At 37.6% G+C, this 26,419-nt stretch overlaps 1 long non-coding RNA gene across 3 annotated transcripts; it reads left to right on the top strand.

The window, feature by feature from the left end:
• The first annotated feature begins 169 nt into the window (after positions 1 to 169).
• LOC121070484 lies at positions 170 to 26,419 on the top strand. Of its 3 annotated transcripts, none has more exons than XR_005820109.1 (4): positions 170 to 224; positions 2,617 to 2,759; positions 21,748 to 21,818; positions 25,125 to 26,419. It is a non-coding gene; the product is annotated as an uncharacterized LOC121070484 (long non-coding RNA). The 3 variants fall into 3 exon arrangements; XR_005820111.1 differs by lacking the exon at positions 25,125 to 26,419 and adding an exon at positions 24,201 to 24,605; XR_005820108.1 differs by lacking the exons at positions 21,748 to 21,818; positions 25,125 to 26,419 and having other exon boundaries at positions 2,617 to 4,808.

Genomic DNA, 26,419 nt, shown 5'->3' on the forward strand with positions numbered 1-26,419 from the left:
ATAAACATTCTATGACATACTTTCTTAGAGAAGAATATAACTCCTTTCATTGAACACCATCAAAAATATTCAGAGTTCTGCTGTGAATAGCCACTGAAAAAGCTTGAGCTCAAGGTTGATTTAAGAATGTTTATTATTACTTATTTATTTTTGGGTCACCTGTTTTCCAAAAAAAACCTGCAGAAACATCCGATATCTGATGCTTCGAAAACTATGTCACTAAGGTAAGTTGCCTCAAAAATTTCCAATATCTCTAATACGGTCCTAAGTTTTGTTTTTGTTTGTTTGTTTGCTTGTTTGTTTGTTTTTATGCAATGATTATTTTTTCTCTCCTTCTAGAAAAGGAAAGAAATGTTTTATTTAAATCTTTTTATTTCCAGGCTTCTGGAAACTGATGTGATTCTGTTAAGTCACTCTAGGGAGGATATGATCTCAGTTATGTAATATTTCTTTCTTGTCTCACAGGACATGGATCTCAGATTTGGAAGCATAGATGGTATATATGAGGGAAACCTGCCACTTCTCTCACACAGTAGTGAGACAACAGAAATAAAAGGGAATTCCTTTTGTTAAACAGTTGTAGCACTGTCTGATTTGTCAAGATATTTGTTCCCATATTTAGCTTTCTCCAGAAAGATAAGGCACAACCTTTGGGGGGTTTCCATCCTATGTTTTACTGATTACAATGCTCTTGCATTATATGTGACAGGAAATACCTGGCATTAGCTTTATACTAGCTAATTCAGGTACAAATGACAGGGAAAATGTTGGGTTCAGTGACAGATTAAAAGCTGAAAAAGCAAAGTATATAAGTGGTTAGTTTGTGCTGAGCCTCATACTGCTACCATCCTACTGACTACAGGCTGTATAGCCTAAAATTAGTTTTTCAATATCTGTAATATATACACATTATAACATAATGGAATATAGATGACTGCTGTTTAGAATTAAAATCTGGATCAAGGAAGAGTACATTCATTCTTTTAACAGGGAAAATAATATCACCATATGTTCAGATCAAAGATAATACAGACCACCACAAACATATTCCTTGTCAAGGCAAGAATGAGAAACTGTAATGGATTTTTGTTCAGAGCTGATTTTATGACCTATCACATTTAATGGCATCACATTCACATGACCTGACTTTATGTAACAGATTTATCATAGCACAACTGAGTGAACACATAACCTGCATTTTGCAGTAACAGTCAATGTTTAGACCAACTCAACATTAACTACTCTGTGCAGATTTTAATTTTTCCTGTTTCATTGAAATTGAATGTAGACTTCTTCACATTAAAAGGATCTGATTGCTTAGTATGTATATGCTACACACCAAAGTGAGCCTTTAATTAAGGTCATGCCGAAAATGGCACCTGGAACATAGTTATAATTCTATTTTTAACTGGGATTTTTTTATTATTTCTTTTTAGCAAATAAGGTCTTTGAATTCATCTATCAGTACCAGCTAATAATTGCCTAATTAGTTAGACAGTTGCAAGATGACAAAAAGAAAAGGTCTGAAAGATATCATGTTCCTGTAAGTTTTCTAAAAACTGATGTCTAGAGAAGAGAGAGAGACTCAGACTGGTACCAGTGAGGGTGAAACATGGACTCAGCCACAGGCAATAAACTTTCCCTGCTGAAGCACCTATCGGCTCTTCTTCACTAGATAGTCAGCCAGTTTGCAGGTAGGTCTAAACCCACCACAGCAAGCAGTGCTCTTGCCTAATATGACAGATAAACAACATGTCAAGAAATTGTTATGGCTAGGATATTATTTCTCAGCTAGTTTTAATTCAAGGTTTGCCTAGCCATTTCAGAAAATATCTTGTGCAGGACTGCTAAAGATCATTTTTCATTCATCATCAAGCTGAAACTGGGATCAGCTCTAAATTTCAATTAACTGCTTCTGTTTTGCCAGCTTTCTATGACTGTTTGCATGTAAGAGTCTTTGGGGATTTTTTTTTTCTTTATTGACAAACATCTGGATTTCTGTGGACTGCCAGTAGCCCCCTAGGATCAGCAGTTCCAAAACACTCATTCAGGAACCCTGGGACAGGGAAGGAGGAGAGCTATCAGAAAAGAGGCTTGCAGATGTGGAGAAATATCATAGAATCATAGAAGCATAAAATTATCTATGTCAGAAAAAGTTTTCAAGATTATCAAGTCCAGCCATCAACCTGACCTACCAAGTCCCATCCCTAAACCATATCCCCTAGTGCCATTTCCACACATCTAAGTACCCCTAGGGTCAAGGACTCCACTACTTCCCTAAACAGCCTGTTCTAATGCTTGATCACATGCACACACAAACACACCATGAAGAAACTCTTCCCAATAGCCAATCTAATCCTCACCTGATGCAACTTGGGATTGTATCCTCACATCTTATCTCTTGTCAGCTGAGAAAAGAGACTGACACCCTCCTCACTGCAACCTCCTTTCCGGTAGCTATAGACAGTGATGGGGTCTCCCCTCAGCCTATTCTTCTCCAGACTAAGCAGCCCCTGTTCCCTCAGTCATTCCTCATAAGTCTAGGTTTCTAGTCCCTTTACCAGCTTTGTTGCTCTACTCTGCACACACTCAAGCAACTCAATATCCTTCTTGCAGTAAGAAGCCCGAAACCGAACACAATATTCAAGGTGCAGTCTCACCAGTGCCACATACAAGAGGACAACCACTTCCCTCGTCCTGCTGGCCACACTACTTCTGATGCAGGCCAGGATGCCGTTGGCCTTCTGGGCCAAATGCTGGTGAGTAGGGTATGAAGATCAGAGAACACAGATCAATGGGAAACCAGACTTCATCCATCCTGCTGGAGTTCCTGAGTTTTCTGCCATTGTTTTTCAGACTCAGTTTCAGTTTAGGGAGAAATAGGGAGAAATAGATACTATTCTGTTAAAAATATCTCTTTTTTTTTTTTTTTTTCCTGAAATTTCTTATGGGATTTTGAAGTGGCTGTAGCTCAGCAGACTTTGCTGCCACTGATGTGTTGCAGAATGTCTCTTGATGACCACAGAATCTGCACTAGCTCAACTTTGCATACTTTTCTTGTGCTCATTGTTCTTTTACAGTTCTGCGGCCAAAAATGCTGTACCACTCTGCACATGTTTATTCTGATAACATAGTAAGCACATACATGTGAGTATTTAAAACTAGTAAAGCACTTTTGTTTCTCATGGATGGTCTTGTATTAACATCTGCTACCAGTAATAAACACACCTAAAGCCTTGGAAAGAGCTCCAGACCAGAGAAAGGACTGCATTCATGTATATTGGACATAATTCTCCCCATTGTTTAAAAAAACCTACTAGACAACAAATTAAAATAAAATAATAAAATAAAATAAAATAAAATAAAATAAAATACTTAAATAAAAAGAAGAAGGACATTGTAAGAGCTGGTCAGGCCACTTGATATTGCATATTACGTTTTCTTTCTTTTCTGGCCATGCTTGAATAATCTTATGAATTTGAAGTTTAGGTATCACAAGTTGTCCAACAAAAGTACAGTTAGTCATGCATAATTTGGATTCCAATGTGTACATGAAGAAAATGGCTTAACACAAGGCTTTTTGTATTAAAGCCATCTGTGACTCACAGTATCATCATGCATGATATGGGGTCATTGTGTGAAAGCAGTAGAGCATGAAGGACAATGGAAACGGCATATGAAAAGCCACTTCAGGATGCCATGCACAGTTCCTGGAAATGGTAATGATATGGTGTTTGAGGAACAGTAATGTGTTTACAAATCCTGCTGATGCTGGAATCATCTATCTTTTCCATATATCCTAGAGTTGTACATGAGGCTTTGGTGCAGTGTAATGGTGTTATTAGCGTGAGTTTTTTACTTGGGTATGAGAAAGATGTGAGTCATCCAGCTTCTCCAAAAGAGAGCAGATAAAATGTTTTTGCTACACTTATGTGTACTCTGTGTATGTGACATGTATCCCAGAAAGAAAAGCTGATCTGAAGTATGTTAGACTGCCCTTAAGTATTACGTTGTACAGTTTTTCTCAGTGATGTCTACCCATCAGTTTTTGTAGATGAATTCTGTAGCCCATTAAAATCAAATACAAATCTTAATTATTTCAGCAGCTCCAAATTTTATCCTGTAAGTTCTCAAGCACTGCAAAGAGGAGAGATATAAACACATCTGAAATCTGAAATAGATTTTCTACACAAAAAGAATAATTTGCATATAAATAAATATTGTCTTCTTCTTCCATAGCCTTTTACACATGAATTTAAAGAATCCTGTGAGTCTGCATAAATATATTCATGAAAGTTTGACTGCAGGTTATATAAAGATTCCTCCATTTTGACATAAATCAAATTAATCCTCTTTGAATCTTCACTGAAATGATGATGCTAGGCTAAATAAATCTCTTTGAATTCTCATTAACTGTTAGTACAGCTGATTCTTTGACTGGTTCATTAGCATGCTTGGTGGCGTATGCTCAAAAAGAAAAAAAAAAAAAAAAAGAACCCTACAATTTAATGCAAAATAGAACAAAGCTGTAGATTCTGCCTTTATCTTGTACACACTGCAAGGTACATGGAGCAACAATCTAACTTAAGCAGTGCATGAAGTTCTTCTGAATTGCTATTCAAAGTGTTTCCTAACTTTGACAAAGTATAAATTAATTAGTCAGCTGTATGTAGATTTTCAACAAACACAGTTAAGACTACAGAGTAAGAAAAGCTTTAAAATATCCACTGTATAACATTAACAAATAGATATCAGAAAATAAATTCACTATTTTGTAATGGTAAAACTTGCTAATTAAGCTTTAATGATTCTTAGAAAGAAAAAAAAAAAAAAAGAAAAAAAAATCAGGCTTTTATTTCATGAACATCTCGGTGAGATAATTTTACATTACATCTTCCAAGAACTGGAGATTCTTATCCAATTCCCTGTCAGTCATACAGATAGGCTAAAGCTATTATCTACTAAAGAAAATACATGGTCTGTATAAAACACTACTATGTTTAATAGCCAGTTATCCAGTGAGAAACTATAAAACTTGGATGAAATGTTACTGAGTTTAATAGAAATCAGAAGGAATAAATGCATAAGATTTCAAAGGAAACTGACCAATCAACAGCCTTTTTCCTTGCTATGCGTCAACATCAGAGCTGCACAAAGCTTTTTTCATTCAGTTTCCATGATCTAATGGTGCTCCACAGAACAAGTTCAGTTCCTTGTCTTGTGGCAAGTGTGGGTGGGATTTCTGAGTGGTCCCTGTTTACATAAAGGCCATGCACAGCCTAGCTTAGTACTCGTGGTTGCATGTGATGGGGTGCACCACATTAGGTACAGCAACAAGCAACACACTGCCTGACTGGTGTTTCACAAGAGGGTACTGTATTGTTTAATCCACCATTAATATGTTCCATGCTAAGCATAATGCCTGCTGTCATGTTTCTTGAACTTCACAAACTAATCAAAGTAGCTGCTTCTTCTTACATAACTATTACAATGCGATCTTAGAGGCTACTTGAGGATGTCTCTTACAACTTCCTCTTAGTTACGTAACATTCCAGAAAATCACTCCAAAGACATGTCTAGAGTTAAGGGAAGATTTATCAGCTTTATGACTCCCAGTCCAAATGGAGAAAAACTTCTTGTAGTATGTGTATCTTCACTGAAAAGCCAAATCATTAAAATCCACATGGCAGATAAACTTATGTTATTCCTCTTTGTATCTTGGAAAACTGTTACTGCTTATGTTATTTTCCTTTTGTGATAACCAGAAGACTCCTTGTACTCCCTGTTCACAGAATGACGTTGCAAGTTATCTACTTTGATAGGGATGGCGTCCAGCTCCACTTCCTTCTGGGTATCCATGTTCTTCTCCTGCTCTCTCTGTCCACTCAGAGCAGTGCTCTTACTTCAAACACTTTTCATGTTAGTTACACTGCAAGGTTCAAAGAAAAGCCCAGAATAACTGTATAAAAGCTGTATTTCACAAACTGTTTTGATCCCTATAGAATCTGAAAGTTATCTATAGAGGAATTCACTTTCTTCTTCTCTTTTCGTTTTTTATCCTTACATCGGGGAAATGTGAGGAACAGCGGCCACACCTAAGGGAAGCGCGAGCAGTGTATCAAGCTGTGTGGAAACAGAAAGGAAGCAGTAGATCATCTCAGTGAGAGCGGTATGTCTTGGCATCTTTCCCTGACACCACCCCCGCTATCCCAGCCTCCTCTGCCCCTCCCACACTCACACATCTAAAAAGCAGATGGAAAGTATTCTGCCAGAAGACGTTGAAACACAGTGTTAGAAAGTTACTCTTTTAAGGCTGGAGAAAGTGATAGAGAACTCTGGCAGGCAAATTAAGTTATTCATAGTCAGTGGCATTTTGGAAGAAAAAGCAGGAAGGAAATAAAATTCTGAAAGTTATAGGGATTGTACAAGAACCATCTGGGACACTGGAAGCACATGCACTTCAGCTTGCTACACTTCAGAGAGAGACCCGTGTGGCTAACACTGGGTTAAGGAAGCGTTACAGGTCTTCCCAGTTTCTTGTCAGAACTGAGCATACTCTAATGCTGCTATGACATTATGGATATAGCAGAGCCAACACTGCCAAATCTGGTTTCCATAAACAGATTTTAGTTTCCCCAGTGGCAATGATGCTCAGATCCTGAAGGTCCTTATTTTGTCCAATTTCATGTTTCCTTGTAAATCTCTGAAAGACTATGAGACACAACCTCACAAGAACTAAGCTACCCCACAATCAAAATGAAATCTGTCTTTTCTTTATGTGACTCATTAAGAAAACTGCATTGCATATTATAAAATCATAGGACCACATAATATCCTTATTTGGAAGGGACCCACAAGGGTCATCAAGTCCAGCTCCTGGCTCCACACAGGACCACTCAAAACCAAGCCATAAGTCTGAGACTGTTGTTCAAATGCTCCTTGAACTCCGGCAGGCTCGGTGTTGTGACTATTTCCCTGGGGAGCCTGTTCCAGTGCCCAACACACTTTTGGTGAAGAACCTTTTCCTAACACTCAGCCTGACCCTCCCCTGTCACAGCTCCAAGCTGTTCCCTTGGGTCCTGTTGCTTGGATCCAGAGCAAAGAGATCAGTGCTGGCCCCTCCGCTCCCTCTCATGAGGAGGCTGTAAATCATGATGAGGTTGCCCCTCAGTCTCCTCTTCAAGTTGAACAAACCAAATATCCCCAGCCACTCTATAATAATATTTAGAAATGAATCCAGTTCCATCTCCTAAGTCTTGCACAGGAAAAGAAGGGAGAGTTAAAAAGAACTGTGTGTGAGAAAGAACAGGCACAGCAATTAATGTTCTTGTGAACATATTGAGATACCATGGTGATGGGCACAGGAGGTCAGCCTGGAAAGTATATTTTCCTTTCTGTTATATCTTCTAAGTTTTAGACATAAGATGTGGGCAAATATCTATTGCCTTTTCCATTAATAGATCTATTCCACCATGTATTCTACGTGCGTATATATATGTGTGGAGTACATAGATCTCTATGCACATACAGATATTAGAAAACAGAAATCTGGTGAAAGCATTTCTTCTTTTCATTCTATCACCAATATTTTGAGTTTGACTCCATTAACAGTGATATTATTAACTTCCAGAATTACATTAGGCTAACACTGTATTTAGAATATACATAACATCAACTCTATATCAAATTCTTCAGAAGCATTTTTTCCTCTTTTCTCAAAACCAGTACATTCTTCTATGGGTTCTTCACTTTCTTGTCCAACCCATGGAAATAAAGTAGCTGACGTATGTTGCAGAAATATTCCAAGCATTATAATTTTCCCATCATCATAATCTCATATTGCAGGAAACTATTTTTTGTTGGAATTTGCAGATAAAACAGCACCTGCCACAGTAATCTAATGACCTGAAGGAATTGTTACACAATGAATCATTTTGGGTTTTATTGTAGAAATCAGTGAAGTACATCAGTATCCTGTGGCGCATTAGTCTAATCAGCATGCAAATTGTTTAGGACAGGGATCATGATTTTGGTTATAAATCACTTAGTAAATGTAGGATAAAAATAGAAAAAATATAATGAAAACAACTATAACCAACATGAAGAACCAGAAAAGAAAGGAGTCAGTAGGGAAAAGATAAATGTATGTCAGTAGGAATGTGGGGCATGTGTGCCTGTGTGTAGATAAACAGTGACCAGATTGCTTGTTTCAACTTTTTTTTTACATTTTTTTTAAGTTTTTGCTTGAGGCACACCATTTTTTTCTTAAGACTGATTGTAATGAAGGTATTTGACACGCATGTATGTGCTACATGGGGTAGCATAGGAAAGCCATCCAAATAATCATTCAAATATAGTGTTACATTAAAATAAAATATTAAATAGCTTTTTTTGTTTTCTGCAGCTAGTTTGTAAAAATATTTGCCAAAAGATATAAGCAGACTCTTTAAAAGCAAAACTGCAGAAAAATATCTCATTTAGATATAAATTTCCTTTTCTTAATTCTAAAGGATATTTTTTGAGGGAAAAAATGCATTTAACACACAAAAATTACTAAGTACCATAAAGATTTCAAGTCAGAACAATTTTGTGATGTGAATGCAATTGGAAAGTAATACGGACTAAGCACCCTAATAGTCTTTTTGGATGAGTGTTTAAGAAATAAAAAAATAGATTTTTCTTAATTTATTACCAAGATTTGAAATGCTTGCTTGTCCATTCTATTAAAACAGTTTTAGCACGTATAAACTGACGTGAACATGAGTCAACAGTGTTCCTGGCAGCCAAAAGGTCCAACCATACCCTGGGTGCATCAAGCACAATATTGCTAGCTGGTCATGGGAAGGGATTTTCCTGCTCTCCTCTGTACTGTGTGCAGTTTGGGACGCTGCACTATAAGGACATAAAGCTATTAGAGAGTGTCCAAAGGAAGGCTATGAGGAAGTGAAGGGTCTAGAGGGCAAGACATATGAGAAGCAGCTGAGAATACTTGGTTTGTTCAGCTTAGACAAGGGGAGACTGAGCGGAGACCTCATTGCAGCTTTCAGCTTGGTTTGATTTTTGGGTGGTCCTGTGTGGAGCCAGGAGTTAGACTCAATGATCCTTGTGGGTCCCTTTCAACTCAGTATATTCTGGGATTCTATGACTATATCCACAAGGCATGTGAGCAACCTCACTGGGCAGAGCAGCCTCATGTCCTGCATATAGTGTAGTTTCATCAGTGTAGCATTATGGGCAAGCCTCTGCTGGCTTTTTCTGCCAAAACAAGAATTCTGGAGCAGCCCTGGAAATCCTCACTTTGTTGTGAACACATATGCTAGAGTAGATCTCTAGCATACAGAAGAGTGACCATGTCAGGTCAGTCTGAAGGCCAGACTGTGCCTCAGGGGAAACATTTTACCAAGTTTAAATCAGAGGGATTGATTCTTCTTCAGTCAAAATGTGCCCTTTGAGGAAAGAGCTGGCAGATGAAACGGAACTGAGACCACAGCAGGGCCTGATACTAGATGCAGAATCATGTTGTTACTGCTTCTTTTGTTAAAGTTATGGATATCCTGCACAATCTTTTCTTTTGTTGTTTGGATGATGCTGTTGTTATTGTGGCTTAGTGCCAGCAGCAGGGTTTGGGCTTCCCCTATCTGGGCACACAGGGTGAAATCATGGCCTTGGTGAAGCTGGTAGGGATTTCTGTCATCAAAATGTGTTGGACTCAGCAGCTAGCTGTCAAGAGACTATAAATCATCTGTAGCTAAGGCTAACACTGGCAAGCAGAAAGTAATCATATGGAGACAATGCTGAAGGCAAGGATCTTGAATCCCAGAACACCGTTGCAAAAATGAATCTAAAAACACTTCTGTCATGTGTAGTGCTGAGATTCACAGGGGTACAACATTCAAATACCATCTCTTTACTTCTCCAGGTTATTGCATATAAATTTGTAATTTGATGTAGTTATGTAGTTGAATTTCTTAGATAGATATATAGATAGATAGATAGACAGACAGACAGACAGATAGATCTTTAAATAGTTCCTCTTGCATATCATGAAAAAAATATTGAGTTCTCATCTTGGATTTGGTTAGGCACTAATGCCTAAACTTAGCAGTGCTTAACGCCCTCTATGGATAAAATTCAGAATCACAAAATAATCCAGGCTGGAAGGGACCTCAGAAGGTCTCTAGTGCAACCCCTTGCTTAGAGCAGCGTCACCTCCGGGTCACACCAAGCTGTTCAGGGCTTCATTCAGGTTGTTGTTGAAACCTCCCATGAATGCAGAGCTGCTCTGGGCCCTTGTGCCGCTACTTGACCGTCCTCCTCGGGAAACAGCTCCTCCTTAATATCACACCTGAAGCTCTCCCATTCGGGTTACTCCCCTTGTACTTCTGCTATGCATCACTGTGAAGAGTCTGGCTCTTTGATGGCCTCCTTGTAGGCACCAGGGGGATGGTGTCTTGCCACTCTTGGTGCACTCTTCTCCAGGCTAACCAAACCCCATTCCCTCAGCTTTCCTTCTGCTGTTTGTTGTTGGTGTTATTTGTTATTAGTGTTGTTATTTTGTTTTGTTTTGTTTGTTTTTGAGTGAACTAACATTTTTGAGACTTCTACTGTCTTGTAAATGGGGCTGAAAATAACCAAAGTGCTCAGAAGTCATTAAAGGGAACTGATGAACAAACAGATGATGAACACAGACAGACCTTTTCATCTAATTTGGAGGTGAAAAGAGGGAATAAAATCGATCTTCTCTGGCTAACATTGAAAAGCTGTTCAAAATGGATGAATCACATCAGATCTGAAGCTTCTAAAAATTCTGGGCAGTGCTTAAGCGGTACTGTGCAGAGAGAAATAAAGCAAAACAGCATGTCAAAATGCAGCTATAGGAATTTAATCTGCTCAACCCTGAAGCAGTCATTTTGATAAAAGTCCAACTAAAAGAGTTTTCATGGAAGCTAACTTTAGCCCAGTGAGGCTAATCACCTCTGCAGCCAGTGGAAAGAAACAGAATCCTGTGATGCTCCTGCATGCCCTACTGCCTCTGCCCTGGCTATAGAGACAGTCTGGAGACATGAGCCTGAGTGGGCTAAGTCAGCCTTTATGAATGCCCTACAAAAACCTGACTACACAGTCATTATATTAGGTAAGCAACATCCACTAACGGCAGTTCTTCCTGGCAGTCCAGTGGGCTGAAAATCATCCACAGCAGAAGTTTAGCTTCAGCACAGCTAATTCCTTTCACAAGTTGAAGATGAGTTAGGATGCCTGCAACTGCCCCACTTTTTCCCATCTCAAACATATGTGAGGTGGATTGCGGGTAGAAGAAGCTGTACTGCAGGTATCTCCTCCCACATGCAGCTATTTGGAGGAAACTGTGGAGAGAGAACAGGCACCATTTTGAGATGGTTAAGGGAGCCAAGGGAGCTAAAAGCAGATTGCCCAAACCTGCTGTACTGAAAGCCAGGCAACAGTATAGGCAAATGAGGCAGTGTCCGTGTAGCACCTGAGAAATCCCTGGTTCCTTTTCAGATCTACTCTTTTTTCATGGTATTCTACTTCATATACAGGCTTTGACAGCACAAGCAAAGTAACATGATGTCAAATAAAACCTAAATGGACTTGCAGCAGCACCAGCAGCAGGTCTTTCATCATTGTCAGTGTACAAAACCTACTTTAATGAGTTCAGACATGCCTTGGCTTTGCTACAGCAATATTGACTGAGCCTCTCTTTTAATTAAATAAATGCAATACACAGAGAGAATTAGCTTCATGTAAACCCTTGAACAAACATGAAAAAATCCTCCTACCTTAACCCCTGTAATCACACTGATAAACTCGCAGTTCCTTTCTTATAAAACAAATAGTGCATATTCATTCTTTATTTAATGGCAAAAAAAAATCACATGCCACCTTTACCTTAATGCTAATAATACAGTTGGCACACTTTACTCACAGGCTTTGACATTTAGTTCCATTTTCCTAGCTGTATTTGGAAGACCTGTGGATATTCATAACTAGGTAGGCAGGTACATAAGTAGAGAGTTATTAACAGCAGAAGAGGTGAGGCAGAGGATTTCCATTATTTACAGTGGAAAGGAACATTAACCATCACAAAAGTAGATACACCATTCACACATGTACATCTGAGAATGAATGGAGCACAGTAGATTTGATTCAGACACCTTTCTGTTCTTTAAGTGTTTCCTTTCATATGGGTCTCTTACTACTGGTTATATACCTAAAACACTCATTTGCTATTTACCTATTTTCTTATCTTGAAGCTTGAAGCACATTTGGATTTTTGCATGGCAGCATTAGTGCAGCATCCATCAGTTGAATCAGTCCATAGCCGTGTAGGTCTTTGCTGGTTCACTTATGTACCCTGCTCTTCCTGAGTTGCTTAGTTGTGTGACGTCAACTCCCTGGAGGCTAGCAATGTCATTATCATTACCAGACAAGGACAGTTAGATAATTTTGTCTGATGGGAGTGCAGATATTGACCTGAACTAATGTATTCTTATTTCCCAGAGAGATGCTGATTGTAGCAATATGACATAGTAGGGTTTGCTAATATTCATCTAAAGGCTGTGTTCTTTTTTAGCAGAGAAAAGCTTTTACATTCACATTTGATTTCATCACTTGACATGTCTCTACTCTACTTGCTAGACTTGAGACTCTTTGGCTTTTTAAAGACAAGTACAAGGTCTTAGTCTGTGTGTGCGCCAGTGAAATATTTTTGGCAACCTCTAATTTGCACATTTTCTGACCCTGCAGAGAAAATTACCAAGACTATTCAATAGGCTTTCTTTCTTCAGGACATTCAATGAAGAAATTCCTTCAGGGAAAGGAGACTTGTAACAATGATCACATTTGATGTACCTTGTGACCACAAGCTATATGTATCTTGCTGTGTTTTTTCATTGCTGACTGCTAGCAATGCTTTTGGAGTGAAAAGTCATTGCCTTAAAGAGATTATAATTTGCACATTTTATTGCAATATCCTTGAAAAGCAGATATATGCTGTACATATAGTAAGTGTTACATAAAGAGATTGTGGAAACATACCAGTTTCATAGCCCTTCTGGAACATTCTGTAATTATTATAACAAATATATATGTATGCCAGAAGTACAACTCCAACTTATGAATACATGAAAAACTTGTTTTCAGTAGAAAACTGGTTAATAAATACTGTAGTGTAACTGTTTAATGATACAGTCTGGGATTTTATGTAATATCCTCAAATCTAAACTTTGGTACATAAATACAAATCACTACACGCAAACTGCAATAAATCTGATTTATGCAGAAGTCAGAATCATATAACACTCCCTCCAGATGTTAAGAAAGCAAAGCTAGCCAGCCCTGAAAAGGCAATCGGGCTTCACTGAGACGTGTAGCTTAGACAGTGCTATCATACTCTACTAGCTGTGGTGGAAAAATAACTATGGAGGCTACTCAGCTGAGAAATCCAGACAAGCAGCCATTGCCATCAGTGGAAAACACAAGTTTCCAAACACCGATAAACTTGTTATGATTCCATGACAGCCTTCCATAGCAAAACCTTTTAGTTGTAATATCATGCTCTCTATTTGCAGTGGGAAACCCTAAAAAAGAGGAGTTTCTTTTAAGAAAGCTCAAACCATTTTATTCCTATTTCAGCCAATACCAAGCTGTATAAGCATATAGAGGATGTAGTCTGAAAGTAAGCAATACAGGCAGAAGACAATTAAAAATAAAGTATCTGTAAGTAACATATTGCCTCAAGTCATCAAGCTCTCTTTCTTTTGTTGAAATATTGTTTCATGAAAGGTACATGTAAAGTACATTTTCAAAGGAAAGGATACTGGTTTTGTTTTCCTTTGTCTAGAAAACTGCAGAAGTAAAGCTGTAAATCAGTGGATGACCTAATACTTACAGGATACTCAACCTCAAATGTTTTTTCACCCTAAGCAATAAAAATCATGAAACCATGTCCACTTGTGGCTTCATCTGAATGTTTTTTTTCTGCCCAAAAGCAACAAGAAGACATATTTGCAAACCCTGTCTTAAAGAAAATGCAGATGGACAACCACTACCTTACTAAATAAAGCCAATTTGCCATTGCTGTTGTACTTGCACTTCAGAGACCCAATCTCATTTTTTCACACAAGGTTTCTTAATAAAAAGGTATAATTTCTTCTTCATTGTTCTTCTCAAGGGATTTGAAGATTTTATTTATTTATTTATTTATCAAGCTGCTTTCTTCAACTTAACAAAAAGGCTCTTTTATGTAGCAAAGGATACTGTTTTTAAAACTGTTAAAGTAATGCCTGATGCAATAGGTACATACAAGTTATATTAGGTTCACATCGCCAAATTAGTGTATTCAAATCAAGTGGACTGGTATGTTCAGTAATCAAACCTGTGATCAGAATATTACTCCATTTTTAGATGACTTTTTTTTTTTTTTTTTTTTTTTACAGGATTTACAGGCATGATATTTCATGTAATCTGCATTTTGTATAAATCCAGCTTCTTGAACAATTGTCTTAGAATACTTCTGTTAAGTTTAGTACAGCATTTCATGTTACTATATTTCACAGCCTTTCCCCTTACATTTTCCCAGCTATAACAACTGTACTTATTGTAACAAACAATGATGACTATGTAGCCATCATGACAACAGCACTGAATCTTCAGTCTATTTATCAGTCTCATGAAGGTTTAACTTGACATTTGGAACTAGGAAAGGTTTTACCAAGTGCCCTTTTTTTTTCCCCTTTGTAGTTAATACAGAAACCATAATTAATGATTATGTAGCTGAGCCTCTGTAGCATCTTACAATTGATCCTCTGTTACACTGGCAAAATAAGAGGATAATGTCGCCAGCATTTACAGGCTTGGCAGTAAAATACTTGGCACTTCATCCCACTTGGGCTTCATTTGACAGAATTTGCTAAAATGGCCTTGTTTAGGGCATAAGCTGGTAGAGTGATTTGGTTCAATTAAAACAAATTCACACTCTTTTCCTTGTTTTTTAATATAGTTAAATATAATTATATTGCTTCTTTTCTGTTGCTCCCATATTTTAGGAAATTCCACAGGCTAATATGTTTATACACCTAAAGAAACATGCAGCAATGTAATATATGATGTAGCTAGGATCCCCGTCCTAGTAACCAGTAGGAGTAAATTGTCATTGAGCAAAAAAGAAACTCTTTTCTTGCTATGAAACTGGTACACATGTCAGGTTTTTCTTGAAGTAGAATAATAAAAGAAGATGTCAGTATTTCACTGTTTCTCTAAGGGTAGTTTTTCAATAATTTTCAACCTAAGATTAATAAATATATGTATGTATATATGTATATATGTATGTATGTATATACTGACACAATAAACCCTGCTAGTTGACTATTTATGCAGAATTGCAGTCTCCCTAAACATACTGTGACTCAAGTTAAACCACCATAAATCATGTAATAAAAAGTGAAGCTACTGTTAACTTGCACTTTTGAAATCTATGCATGCTAATGCAGATGTCACTTTGCTTCCCTGAAGATGGAAATCATCACCAAAATCTGTAGTTTGGGAGTTGCAAAACTTATAAGTGTTCTGTTGGAGTGGCAGAGCCTTTCTTGAGGAGTTGGTTCATCTTACCTATATCCATTATGTCTCAGCACCCTTCAGATCTGTGGACCCCAGCTGAAAACAACAGTTTGAGGTGCACAAACTTAGCTGAATGTAGCTGTATGATATAAGGATTTACAGAAACATTTTTGCAGGGCTGGCGCTATGATATGAGGAAACAGGGATATAGCTACAGGATCTTTTTACAGCCCGTAGATTACTGTCCAGGTGCTGGCTGGATGTGAACCAGCTGTTTTCCAAAAGCAATGTCTGTGCTTTCTGCTGGAATCAAGGAGGCCAACTCGTTTGTGGGAAGTTTTGGTGCTCTGTGGACACTGCTACCTGCTGTGTGGGCTTTCCTTTAGGGCTGGCTGTAAGTTTGATCCACGGGGATGACCAGGACTCTTGTGGCATGTGCTGTGCTCTGTATGCTACGTTAAAAGGGGAGAGCAAGGCTGTTGTGCTGCAGAAGACAGTTAGTAGAAAGGCAGAGAGTGTGCAGCTAATGGCAAATTGACCGGGGACATTGGATGTAACCTGTGAACTGGCTGGGAAAAATGGTCCTTGGTTTGCAGTTCTTGGAGAAGCTGAGTGGTCCAAGTGCAGGGAAAGCAGAGGCTTTGCTGTTCAGGACAACTCACATGGAGGTTGTGCCTCAGCAAGGGAAATGTTGTGACCCTATTTAGATGTGGACATGTGCTTTTCTTCCTACCAGAGCAAGTACTAACAAGTATTTTATGGGCTGTGTGTCTCACAGTGTGAGGAGCAAAGCTGTGGCTGTGTTAGCAAGCAGACTGGCACTCCTAATTGCCTCAAGACTTTTATGTGCACTTTCTGGAAGGGTATGAACAATCCCTCCGCAAGTCAGTGCCAATGAAGCCTTGGGGCACTTAATTTCCTCTTATTTATAAACAAAACATTTTTGACACGTACCATTTATCCATCTCTGCTGCTTCTGGTTCCCTACTCATGTTTTCAACATGAAATCTGAGCTAATACTTTGTGTATTAGCTCAGATCTACTCACTGACCACCTCTGCACAGCTTCCAGCTGCTTCTGCTGCATTCCTTTCTCCATCTGTGCCCTTGACAGATGAACAAACATCAACATGGCAGCTACAAATAAAAAAGCAGGAGCAGAGGAAGCAACACCAGAAGAATGGCAACGGAAATCTTTTATAAGGGTGGAAGGAATACAGTGAGCAAGTCTGGGGAATCATGAAAGAAAGTGGGGGCCTCTGATACAGAATTGGGAAAACCGTAACCAAACAAAGGTAGATTTACATTAGTTATTAGGAAGAAATTCTTTACTATAAGAGTAGTGAGGCACTGGGACAGGTTGCCCAGAGGAGCTGTGGATGTCTCCTTCCTGGATGTGTTCAAGGCCAGGCTGGATGGGGCTTTGAGCAGCCTGATCTAGTGGAATATGTCCTTGTCTATGGCAGGGGGGCAGTGGATCTAAGTGATCTTCAAGGTTGCTTTCAACCATTCTATGATTATATGATTCTAATTTCCTAACTTATACTATCAACTATGTGGGGAAAAGGGACTTGGAATGGCTTGTTTCATTTCATTATATATGTTTAAGGACAGTTGTCAATTCTTAGATCATTTTTAATTATTGGTTTGCTGCAAAAAGCTGATATAGAAGATTGGTGGATTTTGCCAAGGCTGTGAGAACCAGCTGAACAGAAGGAGTTTAGCAAATTTTGAATGTGAACCACTGAATTTGGCATTTCAGCTCTGTCTTAAAATATTGCTAAAGAATCACACAGGAATCCAAAGGCAAGGGGTCAGGTAACCTCACTGTTTGGAATAAGCATTTCTATTTGATGTTGAAATGGCAACTATTTCTGCTAGACTTTAGCATGCAGGCTAGATTGTTTTTCCTTTAGGGTATAAAATTATGTACTGGGAAAGTCAATACCCACTCTGAGTAAATCAACCACAATATTTAGAACTGTGTAACACTTTGACCAGCTCTAATTTAGACACATGAAATTTTCAGTTAGTGAATCTGATTTCTGTATTATTGTGTTGGCTTTGGTACACTATGATGTTGTCAACTGAAGTTATAAATGAGTTATAAAAGAGTATCTGCTTCCTAGGAAACTCATATTTTCAATATTGGATCATAACCTACAAGAAAGAATGCAAACAATTTCAAATTGTCTTCAAAGAATCATTTATTCTTTTTCCTTGGTTTATGATTAATCATAATATTTTGTCTCACAACAGATTTTTTTTCGGCAATTTTTACAGCATAATCTGGTCTGAGTATAATGTAGACACTATTTTGAGCAGGAAAATGGGTTAAGTTCCCTCCAATTTCATCTTTTGTATGATTCTATACTTTTTGTTACATTCAATAGCTATTTTGTACTGAAAAAAAAAAAAAAAATGAAATATCACAGATCTGGAAAGAGAATATTTTGAAGGTATAAAATGTTTTTCCTACAAATGTTTTTCCTCCCTTCCCCCCAGGTTTTAGTGAAATCAGCAAATTCATCCAACCATTTTTGTTTTCATTAAAATTGTATTTACCAATAGGAAGATAAATCCATGAACAAACACATATACTTTTAACCATAGCATTTCTAATTTATCCCAGCGTAAGTAATCTGAGAAGCTAGAACCATCGCCTCTCACGGCTCAGGAATTGCAATTCTTCATAAAATTTATGCTATCTTTTCATATTCATATCTCTTAGCGATTTTTCCTGCCCTTAGCACATCTGGCAGGTAAGGCAGCTGCATGTGTGTGCAGCAACTAACACTCATGAATAAATCCTCATTTCAGGACTTCTGCATCTACTGACTTCACTAGAAGCAAAATCAGATGCTTCTGTTAGCATTTCATACAAAATGTCAGCTTCATATCATGTATGCATAGTTTGATCTAAATGTAACTCCCATGGGATTTACCTCACTAGAATAGAGGTTAACTAAGAGCTAGCAATACAATAAATCATTGTGTGAAAAATAGTATCAAAAGCTATGAACCAGATTTGTAAATATATTTATATATATTGTTAAGCACCTTGTTAAAAAACAGGAACCAACACAAACAAGGATGGAGAAACTCCAAAAATTAGAAGCTTATGCTAATCTAAAAATCAGTTGAGTGTGTCATATAAATGATTTTGTAAATATCTCATTCTGGTTTTCTTGCCACATTTGTGCAAAATAGAGATTTAGTATTTATAAAGACTATTTTCTTAACACTGAGATTAATTTGGTTCCTGTTTGGGTGAAAGTTCAGCTCAGTGTTTATCTTACTCGAAATGCCTCATGCGTATCCTGATAAACAAATTAAAATGATTGTGCATGAAACAAATCTCTGCTGCAAGGAAAAAATAATAAAAAAGAGAGATATTGACCAGCATTTGCAGAATCTCTAAGCTTATAATTTATCTGAATGACACAGAGAGTGAGCTGAAGATTAGCAAATTCATGACAGATTCAAAAGAAAGCTGAATGTGTTTCAGTGTATGGTTGATGTGTACATTGCTGATGAGGATACCTCAGGTCAAATTGATCTACAACACGTACTTGTTCCCTGACAAATCTTAAATGGAAGACTGGGAAAGAAATTATCTCTCTGAAGAGATTCAACTAAAGTGTCCAATGAATTAAATAAATAATAATTAAAATAAAAATAAAAAAAATAAAAAATAAAATTAAAAAAAAGGAAAGGAAAAACTAATATTGAAGATTAAGTGATAAACCCACATTGACTTTCAATTTCTAGTGCATATAAGCTTGCAATCAGTTTAATGGAAGGATATTCTGGCAGGCATGGAATTATGCCAGAATGGGGTCTGTGACATTATGTGAAATATCTGTGCTGAAATTTTCCTTTGTCTTATTTTATCAGAACTAAACCAAACTAAAATTACCCTACATCTGAATCACCAGCACTCTTTTTCAATGTCATGTTGATGTACAGATTTACAAACATGTCAGACTGGACTGCCACAACACTAAATGAAGCCTTGGGACTCCACAAATGTAATATCCACATCACTGCTGATCAAGGTACAAGTAAAGGGAAAGCTTCTTCTTACTCATTTAGGGTTCAGAGAGCAGAAGCACTCCAGAGTTAATTTTTTCAAGGTATTTAGGTTTCAAAGAATAAGATAAGATACTCTCCATTAAAAATTTAGTAACCAGAAGAATTGAAAGCTCCAATCCCAAATTAGATGGCCGCATTCCTTGTTCCCCTCCTCCTATCACTTAAACTTTAAAGTATGTAAACTTCATTGGATACATCCTTAGTAAGATTTAATTTAGGTACCTATGCCTTCTGCATAAGCCCCTTGTGTGTATGCGAATGACTAGCATGCAACCTACAACTGCTGAAGATCCCACTCCAGCAGAGGTTCTCAACACAATCCCAAAGCAATGAGGGCATACTTTTCTTTGCAGTTGCAGGCAGGAGAAGTGAGTGTTTTTCAGTGTCATAACAGTTGAGAAACTCAGCCCTAAATTCTGCTGGCTCTGCAACTTGAGTCCAATCAACATCCAAGAGACTAGCATAACCATGACAGGATGAGCAGCCTAGGGACATGGTGCCCTTCCTTTCCCTCATGTCAAAAAACTTGAAAAACATTGCTTACAGAAGAGAATATCCAGAACCAGATTTCAGTGATCAGTGTTTTTTGGGAATCCTGGGCAGTGATTCTCAATACTCACACTCTTATTAATCAATGGTCTAAAAACTCCTGTCTTCACAGCATGAGCTGGTACTATAAATGTGCTTTTCAAGTTGAATACCTTATCCTCAGCACCCAAAACTGTTTTCTCACATACTCATCCTCTCTTGGTTGCAATATCTTGTATTTATTTGTACAGAATGTACAATTTGTGAAGCTTAGCTTCACTACAGCTTAAGGTCCAGCCTTGCCCAAGCTTCTTGTAGGATGATGCTCATGGCATTGTATAAGGAGAAGAAAGCTGAAGCTGAAAAAAAATGAGTGACTGGGCACATTAACCAAGCCAGTACAAGGAGTCTGTTACCAGGTACAACTTTGACAGTGAGCTTTGCTTAGGTCTTTAAAGGTAAAGCTGGATAAATCCATTTTCATGGGAAAAATAAAATTAAAAATAATCTTGGCTGTGGATTTGGAGTTCAATATTTCAGATATTTCCCTTAAACTTTGATAAGTTAATTCTAGACACCTATAGATTATTTGCTGCAAAGCAAATAGAAGTGCCTAAGTCTCCCATGAAGTCTGCAGAGACTTCATCAAGGCTGAGGATCCTTTTAAGGCAATACTAGGGCCAACACTTGAAATAAAGGCGATATCCTAACTCACTGTTAGGCATCTGTGTCATCTAGTGAATCTCTTTCAGGATTTCTGTCAAAAGATTTGAAATACAGTGCTTACATTCCTCGGGTGTTTTGCAGTCCCCACTAGGCACATCTTTCAGTGCCAAAGACATCTTTTTAACTCTGATCACTGATCTGTATCAGAGAACGAAAACTTTGTTCATGTCCAGACCTAGTGAAATAGCTTGAAGATTGAAATAGCTCTTATTAAGTTCCAGTTAGATTCACTAAACAAGATTCACCTGTGTTTGCTATTTTTATCATGCTAAAAACACAAAGCATCTCATCAGCCAGAAAAAAAAAAAAAAAAAGAAAAAAAAAGAAAAAAAAAGAAAAAAAAAAGAAAAAAAAAGTAAGAATAACCATTTAAATAAGCATAGCATCTGGTAATGCTGACTTTCTGCTGTGCTTTTATACCACCCTGCAGCTAGCATTAGCTTGGAAAGGATGGATGCCTGGGACTCTCTTTCCAGAAATCTCTGCTCAGCTGTTGCATCTGCCCACTAGCAGTTATCTTAATTTAAAGAAGCCTTCAAGGTTTTGAGATTGTCCTATTTTTCCCTTCAAACATAGCAGCTTCCTGAAAGAAGACCAAAGGCATTATAAGAGGGACAAATGACATAAATTCAATGCAGCAGCTTGCATTATGTGGGCAATGCAGTATTCTCTCAGGGTACCTATAGTTTAAATTGATGGCTACTTCATGCCATAAGGTGGCATAAAGAGGAAGAGATGGATCCCCCAGGAGCTGTAAACACTTATGCCTGTGAGTTTGAAGAGTCTGAACTGTCTGTCAATATTTGTGTCAATAAAACAGGTCTCTGAAAAATCTACACAAAGTGAACTTCAAGGAGATGGGAACAGGACCACATAAACATTTAAATGAAGGTAACCATAAATATCTTATGCTTCTTTTCTCACCTCTTTACATCAAAACTTTCTTTAACTGAAAAGGGAAATTTATCCCAAGTCAGTGAAAATACAGAGGTACATGACTCTGACCTTATTTTACCTATGCTAGCTCTAGAATCTTGTGTTTTACCCAGCTGGTCTCTAGCAGAGCTTTGAGTTTGGTTGGTTATGGGTTTTTGTTTGTTTGCTTGTTTTTCTTTAATGACAAGTTTTACCTCTTAGCCTTCTTCTCTATCACCTGTCGGTTTGCTGTTTCAATAATTTCTCTCCTTTTGAAGGTTGCAGGTTCATCAGTGCAGGACTGATGTCATAAAATTTAAGGATGCTAGTTCACCTGCTTAACTGGAGCATGAATTTTAGAGAAAGAATAAAGTTAGCACAGATATTTAAGAGCTGAATAATAAAAAATGTCCTTTCATCTGTGTACTTAATTAGCTGCTTTCCTCATGATTACAAAGATCAGTACCCAGGAAGAGAGGATCGTTTAGGTCTCAGAAGGCTAACTCCACACTGGAGGATTAGACGGGACGCAAACTGTGATGCTTAGTGTTCTCATTTCCAGGACAGTGATGACATCCAGGACTCACCTCCTATGCTTAGCAGCGAGGTGAAACATTCATGGCACTGAAAGCTCTGAGTTAATCGAGTTAATCCCCCACCAAAAAAAAAAAAAAAAAAAAAAAAAAAAATTCATTCTGGATAGATTTCGGCAGGTTGCTGATGAAAAATATATATATATATGAATATGATAAATTCTTTCTTTCTTTCTTCCTCCTGTATTATCAGTGGTGAGTATATTTCTTTGTCATACAACTGCCACAAAGACTAATCCTCCACACTTGCAAAATCTTCTTATTCTAACTGCCACGGCCCTGCTGAAGCCAGGGCTCATGTCCCTAAATATAGGAGCAGGATTACTTAGGTTGCAGTCCACTGAAGTAGTTTAAAAGGTTTTCAGACGTGGAGTGACGAGAGAAAAAAATGTTATTCTAAACTCTCAGAGCCCAAAATTACCATTTTAATCAACTTTAATTAAAGGCTTCATACGTTGCCAGTACAAACACTTCCAGCATGAATGAATGCATACACCCTTATGAAAATGAAATAGCCAATAAGGCACTTATTAAATTCCTTACCTCACACATTTCCATCTGTCTCACAACTTCCTAGCTTTAGTCTATTGAATTGAATTCAACATTACAGCAGCTCAATAGGGACTTTAAGGAGGATTTAGGCACTTGCAGCCATAATTCCAATCCTGACAATCGCTACTCAACTATGGCTTAACCCAGGGCCTTTTGGGAAAAATCAGGCCATGGTGAACCCAAGTGCAACCAAAGCTAAAGGTTCACCTTCCTTCTAGGCAGGTAGTCAGGAATTTGGATCTCTGAGGAATTTAGAAGGAAAATAATAAATAACAAACGGGCAGAAGTGAGACCAAAGTTTCAATAGAAGGTATCTATACATGAAAACAGAGCAATAAAGCCCAGACAGTGTTTTCTAGCACTTGGAAATATTTCAGAAGTCAAGAGATGTTGCTGAGCATAACTCAACCTTGAGAAATAAGGAAGGAAGAGAACAAAATCTGTGCAAGTCTAGGACACCCTCAGTCTTGACACATCTCTGAAACTCATGTCTAAGCCCTGTAGGTTCAGAAACTGGTCCTTCTTTGACTTAAGGCCCGTCCTCTATTTAATATTCCTCTACATAATACAAAATCTATACTGGGAGGCTTGGTTGGAGCATTTCTCGAACAATTTAATGGGAACCACCTACTTCAAAAACAACATGGGAGGTGTTCTTTCCTGCACAAAATGCAGGACAGCAAATATCTCTTTGTCTAAAACCATCATATTTGGAGATTTTCACTTAGGAAGTAAGACCACTGATTCAATGTAATTCTTTTTGTTGTTGTTGTTGTTGTTTTCTTTTTATTCCATCACATTCTTACCCCTTAAGCCACAGCATGAGTCGCACTATTTGAAAAATATCCCAGTGTGAAATAACGTGACCTCTTTTATGTTTGGCAGTTGATTCAGGGCTCTTGAGGGCCTCAGGATGAAGAATAAGAGAAAAAAATGAGTAGTACTTCTCAGTCTTCTTTTCTGTTTCCCTTGGTCAAACATCAGTGTAGACTTTGTCCAAGAGAAGACTTTGGTGGCAGACTGTATTAGATGGGGATACCTGTACTGAGTGAAGAGATGAAAGTAGGTTTGTTCAGGGAAATTTTTCCACTGGCTGAGAAGTGTGAAGGCACTGTGCTCTAACCATAACCTGGAGTTCTATTGTTCTTTGCAAATGTGTTCTGTCAACTGAAGTAGTTGCTAAACCTGATCTCCCTTTGATGATTCCCTCCAGCGTGATGAACCCCAGCTCTTCCACGGCCAGTGTGCCCACCTTCGTGTTCACTGTGCTGTTTTTCAACCATGTTTGCATGGTCTGACTCCCACCATAACTGACAGAGCAACTGGGGAAGTCTCAGTCACAGTGGACTGGAAAATATAACCCATGGATTGGCAACCAGGCAGGAATTCTCAAGTGAGAGCCCAGTAGGCATCGAGATATAAATAGTGCCATGCTTCTGTCCAGATCAGGTCCGCTTTGGGAACCCTATACTTGAACAGTTGAACAAACACATAGATTTGATTTCTACAACTTTCTGTGCCTGGTTACTGCCAGGAGCGCTGCCATAGTGAACTCATATGTAGTGTACCAGAGATGAAGATAACATGTCTACAGAAGTGATATAAGGCAATGCTGAAAATAGCAAATGTTAATTATAATAGAAAAAATAATTAAATAAATAAAGGTACATAATTTAACTAATTCCAGCAACTTTCTTCATTCAAGTAGATATTTATAATCATTATAATCATTATTAATTTCCTTATTAGATAACAGTAAAGAACCAGTGCCAAATTCTAATAAATTAATATCATACGATCAAAAATATAAGCCTTCATAAGCCTTCATATTTGGTTAAATATACACATTTATATATACACATTTAACGACAAAAACATTTTAAGCAAGTAGCAATTGAAAAGAAAAACATACTCCTATTACATTTTTATTGAGGAAACATATTTTCAGCACAACTAAAAACTCTGTAAGATGTAGAAAATAGATGTCTTCTTTTTATTTCTTTTTCATTTTGTCCATAAACTTAGCGTATATTTTAGATTTTACTGTTTAGTTGTCTTGTTGTCTTTTTGTTTGTTTGTTTGTTTGTTTTTTTATTGCTGAGTAGAAGAGACATACTTCATCTATTTCCTATTCCAGATATCTCACATGGATTTCTTCCTGTCTTCACCAAGAAGGTTATGTTGATTTGACTACATACAAAAATCCTTGACTAATAATATTTATGACACATTTTGTTACTACAGGAAGTACCTTACGCCTTGTCACTTTCTCCATGTGGTCTTTTATTTTTATCATTTAATATTGTTCCCAATTCTGTCATCCAAGATAAATCTTCTGGGATCTGTTGATATCCTGGTAATTTATGACATTGCAGAATGACAAATCATGATTTTAAATGCAATGGCTGGGTGCCCACAATTTAAGCTTAGTTTTTCACTTCAAAAATTACCTTCAAGGATGTGATAGCAGATTGGTGTTTTCTTCTGGACAAACCTCCCAAGCTGGAGATGAAGTTCTTTCAATATTCTGCCTGGACTACCTAGAGACCATACTTAAGGCATTTGGTACAGAAATCTCCCTTTTATCTACTAAGCCATCACCAGAATTTTCTTCTGTCTAGTAGCCTTCTACTTCAATTGCTCACTTTTTTCTCATCAGCAAACTATATTGTTTCTACAATTCTGACAAAGGTACTAAATAACCTTTCATTGCATAAACAGTAGCACAGTTCCAGATACATGCAAAAGGGTACATACACAAACATACAAATGTACATCCACTTTCAGAGACTCTAAAGTGCTTTATAAATAGAGGTCATGGACCTGCCATTGGATCCCTTCAGGTGATCTCTGACAGCTTTAAGATATGATTGTAAAATTACTTATACTTTTCTTAAAGTTATACTTTAATTTACTTTTTAAGCGCTTATAATTAACATGATCATAAATCCCAATGAATGGAGATTATACTTCTATGTAAGTGTCTTTAGCAGAGATGGGCTCTTATCTGACACATGCTATAGATTTCCTGTGTAATTTTGTACTGATCCATCTCTGCATCAGTTTGTAAAAATTTCAAAAAATAAAAAATAAAAATCAGAAAGATTTCCTTTTTTTTTTTTTTTTTTTCCTGATTAGATTTCCCACTCTGTGAGAAATGTATTGCTTCTGAGTGTTGCAGGTATGCATTTCAAAAGGCCAAAACTCCTTTGGAGTCTCTCAGTGCTGCTGCAGTACAGACAGTAATTTCTAATGGGTACACAGGATGTTGAACTTGTAAAACCATACAGAATTCTCAGTGTTAACAGGCTGTCAGAAAAGGGGGTGAAAAACAAGTGCTCTAACAAATTCTCCAGCTGCTTCTGATTATTATTTTTCTTTCTCTTCTAAAAGCTTAGCACTATGGTAAATACTATGTGGCTTTTTGCCTCC

The sequence above is a fragment of the Cygnus olor genome, chromosome 1 (assembly GCF_009769625.2).
Source record: "Cygnus olor isolate bCygOlo1 chromosome 1, bCygOlo1.pri.v2, whole genome shotgun sequence".
NCBI lineage: Eukaryota > Metazoa > Chordata > Aves > Anseriformes > Anatidae > Cygnus > Cygnus olor.